Source organism: Pantherophis guttatus, chromosome 4 (assembly GCF_059756535.1).
Source record: "Pantherophis guttatus breed Tessera chromosome 4, ASM5975653v1, whole genome shotgun sequence".
In the NCBI taxonomy this organism is placed as follows: Eukaryota; Metazoa; Chordata; class Lepidosauria; order Squamata; family Colubridae; genus Pantherophis; species Pantherophis guttatus.
In genome coordinates, this window is record NC_142066.1 from 16086116 (window position 1) to 16096161 (window position 10046).

A 10046-nucleotide genomic window follows, 5' to 3' on the forward strand; every position below is an offset into this window, starting at 1 on the left:
TCTTTGTAAATCAAAACCTTCTAATGTCAGTATTCTTTTATTTTTGAGTTCTATCCAGTCCTTAATTCAAATCAGTGATGCTGCTTTATAGTACGTTTCCCAATCCGGTAGTGCTAATCCTCCTCTCCCTCTTGTATCCTGTAAGTGCTTTATTTTGATCCTTGCTTTCTTCCCCTGCCAGATGTAATTTGCAATCATTTTGTTAAAATCTTTGAAGAAATCCTTCCCCGGTTTTATCAGAATTACTTGAAAGAGATATAAGATTCTGGGTAGTACGTTCATTTTAATCGAGGCAATCTTTCCAAGGAATGATAACTGTAACTTACTCCAAATTTCTAAATCCTTTTTTATCTGTCTTGTCAGTTTATTATAGTTATCTTCTCTAATTGATGATCCTTTGTTAGTAAGCCAAATTCCTAAATATTTTATCTTTTTTGACATTTGTATTCCCAATTTATCTTCTAATTCCTTCTCTTGTTGGTTTGTAAGTTTTTTCGTTAATGCCTTTGTTTTTTGTTTGTTAATTTTAAGTCCAGCTACCTTTCCATATTCTTCTATTTTTGCTAATAATTTAGTTCCTGTTAATATTGGCTGTTCTATAATAAAAACCATGTCATCAGCTAAGGCTTGAAGCTTATACTCCTCTTTTTTGACTTTCAATTCTTTTATTTCTTTGTCTCTTCTAATTTCATTTAGTAATGTTTCTAGAGATAATATGAACAATAGGGGGGATAGGGGGCATCCCTGTCTCACTCCTTTTGATATTGTAAAGTGTTCTGTCATGTCTCCATTTATCATTATTTTTGCGGTTTGGGAGGAGTAAATCTTCTTAATCATATTTAAAAATTTGTCGCCAAATTTCATGTTTTCCAATTGTAATATGAGGAATTTCCAATTTAGGTTATCAAAGGCTTTCTGTGCGTCCAAAATAATTAATGCCAATTGTTTATCTGAATTTTTTTCATAGTATTCCAAAACATCAATTATTAATCTCAAATTGTTTTTTATTTGCCTTTTTGGAAGGAAGCCATTCTGATCTGGGTGAATGTACTCATTAATTACTCTTTTTAGTCTCTCTGTGATAATCAGTGTAAATAATTTGTAATCTACATTTAATAATGATATTGGCCTGTAGTTTTTTATTTGTGTTTGATCTGTTTCTTCTTTTGGAATAAGTGTGATGATAGCTTCAGTCCAAGATTTGGGGACTGTGGTTTTTAAGAGTGAATCATTGAAAGTTTCAAGTAAGATTTCATCTATTGAGTGTTGACATGTTTTGTAGAATTCTGCCGGTATGTCGGCTGGTCCTGGGGTTTTATTGTTTTATTGTTTTTTCCTTGCCTCTATTAATTCTGTCATAGTAATTGGTCTATACAGTAACTCTCTATGTGTTTCTTCCAATCCTTGGGTGTTTGTTTTATTTAAATATTCTTTAATATCTTCTTCCGAGATCTCTTCTTGTTCATATAAGTTTTGGAAAAAGGTTCTTGCTATATTCTTTTTATCTTCATTTCTATAGTATATCTCTCCTGTGCCATCTTGCAGTTGGTGTATTGTTTTGTTCTCTTTTTCTTTTTTTAATTTATACGCCAGCCAACATCCTGTTTTGTTTGCATGTTCAAAATGGTTCTGTTTTGCTAATTTGATTTTCCTTGCTATTTCTGTTTGTGTGATCAGATTAATTTTTCGTTTTGTCAAATTTATTTTTCCTTTACATGTTTTGTTTTGAGGTTCTTTCTGTAACTCGGATTCATATTTTTTAAGTTCCTTTAGCAAATTCTCTCTTATTTGTTGTTTATCTTTATTTTTCTTCGCCATGTATTTAATTGTCAAGCCTCTTATATAGGCTTTTGCCATATCCCATAAGTTTTGGAGAGAGGTTTGTTCTTTTGTATTTATCTTGAAGAATATATTCATTTCTTTTTCAATCATCTGTGAATAATCTTTATCTTTTAATATTTCCTTGTTCATCATCCATCTTCTCTTTCTTCAATATCCTTTCCATATTACTTTTACCAGATTGTGGTCTGCCCACCTATTTGTCGATATTTCTACTTCCTCTACGTCTTTTCTGAATTCTGTCGTCATCTAGACCATGTCTATTCTAGACCACGATTGATGTGGGCTAGAATAGAATGTATACTGTTTTTTTTTCTTTACTTACCTCCCTCTATGCGTCTTGCAGATGTAGTTGCTGTGTCATCTCTTTGAAGGTATCTGGAAGTGTCTTTTTCTTAGTTTTATTTTTCTTATTACTCTGGTAATCTTTTTCCATGTCTGTAATTGTATTGAAATCACCTATAATACAAATATTCTCATATTCCAAATCTTTTACTTTATCATGTATTTTTTTAAAAAACTCATTTTGGTTTCTGTTTGGTGCATAGATCAAAATCAGTAATATTGTTTTTAACACTATTTGTATCTCAATCATCAAGACCCTTCCATCTTCGTCTGTGTATATTTGTTTTGTTTTCAGGTGTTTTTTTAATATAAACTGATTCCTCTCTTTTTTTGTTCTGCTAATGAAGTGTATAACTTTCCTAATCTAATATTTTTTGATGCTGTTTCTTGATATGGACTTCCTGTAAATTTATAATATCCATCTCCAATTTTTGCAATTTTGTAAATGTCTGGGTTCTCTTGACTGGTGCATTTAATCTGTTTATATTGATTGAAATCATTTTTATTTCCTGTTCCATTTTTATTCTTATCTATTCATTGTCCTTAGTCTTCTTGTATTTCTTGTTACTATTTGTGTTTTTTCCCTCGCTCCCTCTCTGTCCATTCTTTCTCTTTCCAATCTTCTCCTTTCTTCTTGTTCTCCTTCCATTTCTTCTGTGGAGCGTTCCTCTTGGCTTTTATTCTCCGGTTCTTCTCTGCTTTCCTGGTCTTCCTCTAGCATGAAATGATGGTCGAAGAACTCCTGGGCTTTTTCCAAACTGTCAATCCTAAATTTCTTCTCTTGCCAAGAGATTAAAATGCCTTCCGGTATCAGCCAATGGAACATCACTTTGTATTTGTTTAATTGTGCTGTTAGGAAATTGTAGTTTTTCCTCTGGTCCCTTACTCTTCTTGGAATCTGTTTGAGTGTTATTATCTCCTTCCCCTTGTACAGGATTGCCTGATACCTCATCTCTCAGTAGAGTTCTTCTTTTATGGTTTTTTTAGTGAATCTGACGTGCACCTCTTTTGGCAATTTGTGCCTGCAGGCATAATTTGTTTGCACTCATCAATGTCGCTTCGGATATCTGGCAGTGACATCAGCATGTCTGGAACAAGAGAATGGAGCTCTGTTCTTGAAATTCCAATATTCCTAACCAGGAAGCCAATTTAGGCACTATTGATCCCAGAGAGATCAATAGAAAAAAGAGGAGTCTTCAAGGAACTCAGAGAGAAAAGCAATCTCCCCGAAGGTTCAGGAGAAATCTCTGAGGAAAAAAACAGCCATTTTGGCTGGCCTGAAGCACTGACAACTGAGGAGTAGGAAGTGAAAATTGAAACAAGAGATCGCATCGGTAAGAGAAACAAGGGAAAGAAATTGAGTGTTGTACAGCTATAGAGTGGGAGAAGAGAGCGGAGAGATCGAGACTCCAAAGTAAGCGGCAAAACGACAGCCAGATAAACGGCGATGAAAAGGTGAGAGGAGCGGAAGAAGAACTTTTGACAGGCAGTGACAGTGCGAAAAGAGAAAGGCGGTGGAAACAAAGAAACTCCAGCAGATATACCCACACTTTGACTGGAAAGAGATGTGGATTATAAAATAAACAGACCGAATAGAGAAAGGTGTCTTGGACTAGAATTGTGAGCGTGACGAGAGAAGTTAGAGATTGGAAGATATAACGAGCAACGGAAGAAAGAACCAACTTTGACAGACAGTGACAACGCGAAAGGCAAGCGAACTGTCGAGATGGAAACTTACAACATATACACCCAGATATTGATTTGAAAGAGGTGTGGGTTCTAAAATAAATAGACTGTGAATACAATTGGTTTAGATGAGTAGAATTATTTATTAACTATTAAGAACAGTTGATTGTGGAATATTGATTGCTAATTAGTGTTTAACGATTGAGACAAGTTGCTTTATTGTTACTTATATTAATTATTTACCTATCCTTCTACCTATTTATCTATCTATTTACCCATCTATACTAATATTAGTAACATTTAGCATTATCTATTTATAACCATAGATTTATTATATATATTGTGTTACTTATACTAAGAACAAATTAATGAATTGTTAAAATCCTAAATTTTTTTCCTCACTTCCCTCCTTTTATTTCCCTTCCTCTTTATATAAGTGTATTCAAAAATTTAAACCTACAAAACCTTGATTAAGTATTATAGAAAGATATATAGAAATATACATTGTTTGATAGAGTGGTTTGTTTTATTTATTTTATTTTATTTTATTTCAAATTTATATACCACACCTTCTCCCTAGGGACTCAGGGAGGTGTAGAGCCAGCTAAAAACATACAATACAAACATTAAAAACAATTAAAAGGATATATATTAATTTGGCCCCAATTTAAAATGACAAACCAGTTAAAAATGTTTTTTAAAAATGTTATTTTAAGCCAGCCCGGCTTGCTGGAAAAAGAAAGTTTTAAGGGCACAGCGGAAGGCACCAAGGTCTTGAATTCTCCTTATCTCAGGGGGCAGCTGATTCCAGAAGGTAGGTGCCCCCACAGAGAAGGCCCTCCCTCTGGGGGTCACCAGCCTACATTGTTTGGCTGATGGCACTCCGAGGAGGCCCTCTCTGTGGGAGCACACAGGTCAGTGGGAGGTCATCGGTAGCAGCAGGCGGTCTCGAAGATAACTAGGTCCTATGCCATGGAGCGATTTAAAGGTGGTGACCAACACCTTGAAGCACACCCGGAAGACCAATGGGAGCCAGTGCAGCTCACGCAGGAGTGGTGTTATGTGGGAGCACCAGGCAGCTCCCATAATTACCCGCGCGGCCGCATTCTGGACCAGTTGGAGCCTCCGGGTGCTCCTCAAGGGGAGCCCCATGTAGACAGCGTTGCAGTAGTCCAGGTGCGAGGTGATGAGGGCATGAGTGACTGTCCACAGGGAATCCCAATCAAAAAAGGGCCGCAACTGGTGGATCAGGTGAACCTGACAAAAGGTCCCCCTGGCTACCGCCATCAGATGTTCCTCTAAAGACAGCTGCGTATCCAGGAGGACACCCAGATTGCGCGCCATCTCCGCGGGGGCCAAAGACTCGCCCCTGATAGTCAGTGATGGAGTCAACTGACTATATCGGGATGCCGGGAACCACAGCCACTCAGTCTTGGAAGGGTTGAGCTTGATCCTGTTCCTTAAATACTTATTAAGGTGATAAGAGTATTAACATAGATAAATTTATAAAATTATAAATACAGATTGCCATTTAAAGATTTATATATTATACAAGTTAATTATTAACATAGACAACTAATTTAAAGATACTAAAAGTAAGCTAGTGTATGAAATTTTGTGAAAACTTAAAACAAAGAGTAAAAATGACAAGCATAGGCACAACAACTATAATTAAAATAAACAAGAAAATAAGCTCGAATCAGACATCCCTTACAGCATCTCCTGCACAGCAAAGATCAATAGATACCATGTTAGGAACAGAGAAAGAAAAGGCAATCTCCACGTCCAGTATACAAAACATTCAATCAATACTGGCAATGATTCAGGAAGGAATGAATAAGACACAAAAATCTATCGTGAATAACCATGAGGAAACAAGAAGAAACCATGAGCATTTGAAGTCTGAAGTGGGAGAAATAAAGGACAATATTAAGAAAATGGACGACAAAATAGAAAAAAATACAACAGAATATTGTGAAAAAATGAGCAAAGGATCCAAAAAGTGGAGGTAAAAATGGAACAAACAGACAAGAAGATAGAAATGATGGAACAAAATCAGATGTCAATCATCAGAGAATTGGAAGAATCGATCATGTATCTGGAAATGGAGAAGGCATCTTTTTATCTTAGGTTCCAGAACATAGCGGAAAATAAAAATGAAGACCTAGGAGAGATGGCAGGAATCCTGGCAGAAACAACACTGAGAGACAAATTTTTAAAATATTTTTAATATTCCTTACTTATAGACAGAATCTTGCCAAAGTAAGGCAAACGGCCATCCCCATAAAGCATATGCTCTGGGAACTGTTAAGGAGGAGCTGTCTTTACCCTTTATCTGTCACACAAACTATCTGAATTGATTTGTCTCTTACTTTTCTGGAATACACTCATTCCCTTATGGGAATCCAGATTTCATTCCCTTACAATTTCTTTTGTTTCAATTTTAATTCAACAATTCCATTCATCTGAAAATCCACTATTAAAAGATTGATTGTCTATATAAGAACAATACCTGACCTGAATATTACAGAAAGACTTGTTGCAAGAAAAGCTGTAGGATAAAAATAAAAAAGTATTTAAAGTCAAATGTTGTGAATAAACTTGGTATTTAAACTTTGCTCAGCTAAGTACAGACCCGTACTGTATGATTTCAGCCAATTCCAGTTCTGCTAATTATGCCATGATAGCCACATTTTCCTTATTGTACCTGCTGTAACTCAGAGCCTATGTCCCTATTCATAATTTCCTCATCTACTACTGCACCAACTAATGAACTAGGTTTATTTGATTCAGAATCTTATCCAAATACAACCAATCATTGCAAACCTCAATGAATAGAATAGAATAGATTTTTTATTGGCCAAGTGTGATTGGACACACAAGGAATTTGTCTTGCTGCATATGCTCTCAGTGTACATAAGGTGCATGCATATGCTCTCAGTGTACATATAAGAAATGATAGTTATATAATTATTATATATAACATACTAGTTATATCTTTGACTGATGCTCTGGATCTGTTCCAAGCACCATGAAAATTGACTATCTGGACTTCCTGTTGGCTCCGCGAGCCTCGAAGACATTCTTTTTTGAGCGTCTGTTCCCTGGCTCCGTCAAAGCCCCAGAACAGCTGACAAACACTGTCTGGAGGCTTGGAATTCTCTCCCCGGGCAAAGGGGAGAGAGAAGAGCAGGCAGGTGGAGGTAGAGCCCCCCCGAACGCCCTAGGAAAGATCCTGGGGCGCGAAGGGTGCGTGCTCCCTAAAAGCCTGTCAAGCCGCTCCAGACCAGGGACGTCTCCATTAATTAGCGGATTTAGAAGCCGCGACCAATTTTGCTGAATGGAAATGAGGGAATCAACATCTTGAACTAACAGCAGGCGGAACGAGCAAGGAGAAATCAGACTGCAAGTATTTTTTACCTAACTCCAAAGTCTAGAGCCTCCTTCGGAAGTAACTACTTAGCACTTTGCAACAAAATGGCGATTGAAGCTTGAAAGGGCGGGGGAAACGGAAAGCTACAGGAAAAGTTTCGTTTTGCTGGCAGCCCTTTGCCTAAAAAAAGCTTTTGTGCTGACAGAAGGAGGACTTTAAACGTTAATTAATATTGGGAAATCTTTTGAGGAACTTTTCTTTTTGGCTCTGATTAAATATAAAGACTAATTTTAAACTGGAAGTGGCTTCAAAGTCTGTAAAAACTGTTCCCACTAAAGGAACAGGGAGTGCTGGCAGCTCCCCAGCTCATATTCCTAGATTACAAGTTCTTGCTCCTCCAGCGGATCCACAGATTTTAACGTTGGAAATGTTACAACAAGCCCTCCAAGTCACCCAAAATAAAATTGTTGATGTGATTGATGAAAAAATTAAGGAAACTAATGAAAAAATTAAGGAAACTAATGAAAAAATACAGGCTGTGTCAGATGAGATTGCAACTCGCAATCAGAAGATTAGGGATGATATATTAATGGCATTTAAGTGTTTGGCAGGCAATATTGAAATGGTGGATGATAGAGTTGAGGAAATTAAACAATCTTTGGAAATTTTGGATAGTAAATTAGGAGAAGCCCAAAACAGAATTCAAAGGGCTGAAGATGATGTAACAAGGATACAATACAGAGATATGGAATTTGCTTTAAGATTCAGAGGGGTGAAGGAGAATAAACAAGAGAATTTGAAAGAAATGATGTCAGAGGCAATTTGGAGAACAATTTGTACAATCTATTAAGGCAATATATCAAAAACAAACAGCACAAATAATAGTTAATGGTGGTTTAACAGATGCTTTTAACATAGAAAAAGGAACAAGGCAAGGTTGTCCCTTGTCTCCATTATTGTTTGTATTGACACTGGAAATTTTATTAAACAAGATACGTGAAATGAATACAATAAAGGGAATTAAAATTAGACAGCATGAGTACAAGTTACGAGCATTTGCTGATGACCTGGTTGTTACCTTAACCCAACCGGTACAATCGATTACAGCCTTGATGGATATAACCTGCTTATATGGACAAGTATCTGGTTTTAAAATAAATACAGCTAAAACAAAAATAATAGCTAAAAATATGGTTAGGAGCCAAAAAGAAGAGATAGAAAGGTTAACAGGATTTGAAGTAGTTAAGAAGGTTAAATATCTGGGGGTTTATATTATGACTGCAAATATGAAATTATATCAGTACAGCTATGAACCATTATGGCATAAAATACAGAAAGAGATGGACAACTGGAAAAAACTACAACTGTCTTTGCTGGGAAGGATAGCCACTGTAAAAATGAATATTTTACCAAAATTTTTATTTCTTTTTCAAATGATACCTATACTTAAAAAAGATGAAAACTTGAAGGAATGGCAGAAGGGCATAAATAAATTTGTGTGGGCAGGCAAGAAACTGCGAGTTAATCATAAGATAATGCAAGACACTCGAGAAAGAGGTGGTCTTAAAATGCCTAATTTAAGATTGTATTATGAAGCCGCGGCCCTCTCAGCAATCACAGACTGGATAAACCTAACGGAGGAAGAGATATTGAATATTGAAGGATATGGTTTGGTATACGGCTGGCATGCTTACTTAGTGTATGAAAAGAAAGTAGATAAGACTTTTAAAAGTCATATATTAAGAAATGCTCTATTGCGTGTCTGGAAAAAGTATAAATATAAATTAAATGATAAGTTACCAATATGGACAGCACCCAGACACGCAATAGAGAACATAAATTTAGAGCAAAAGCAAGATAAGATTACATATAAAGAACTCCTCTATAAGGAAGGAGTCACATTACAATTAAAATCTATGGAGCAATTAAGAGAAGAAGGAATTATTAAGACTTGGTTTCAGTATGGACAGCTGCAGGCCAGATGGAGAGAAGATCAAAAAACTGGTATTTTGCAGCAGGATGAGAATTTGATAAAGCAAATAAGAGATAAAGGTCAAATGCATATAAAAAGGTTGTATAATGCATTAGTGGAAATAGATTCAGAAACAGATTTAGTTAAGGACTGTATGATAAAATGGGCACAAAATGTAGGTGAACCAATAACGATGGAAACATGGGAAAAGATATGGGTTAGAAATGTAAGATTTACACAAGCACAAAATCTAAGGGAGAATTTCTACAAGATGTTTTATAGATGGCATTTAGATCCAAAAAACCTAGCTTGTATGTATCCAAACTTACAACCCAAGTGTTGGTGATGTGAGTGTGAAGATGCTACATATTTTCATATATGGTGGACATGTAAAAAAATTAAGGCTTTTTGGATAAAAATATCGTGGATTATTCAAAACATTTTGAAGAAAAAAATTAAATTCACACCACAGTTCTTTCTGTTGGGAATAGTTACAGATTGTACTGTAATAGAGACTAAGCTGGTTTTGAACTTAATAACGGCTGCCAGGTTACTGGTGGCACAATACTGGAAGAAGGAAGATCCACCCACCATTGAGGAATGGACATTAAAAGTTGTGCATTTGGCAGAAATGGCAAAAATTTCATCATATCTTAAAGATCATTCAAATGAGAGATATATATCGAAATGGAGAAGATGGATTGATTATATACAGAAGAAATATCCGAATAAGAAGATTCATATAGCTTATGAATGAAATAATTTTAAGTAGTTTATATCTGTTTTTTTTTTCCAGTTATAAGGATTTAAGGACCTAGGCAGAATATGAAA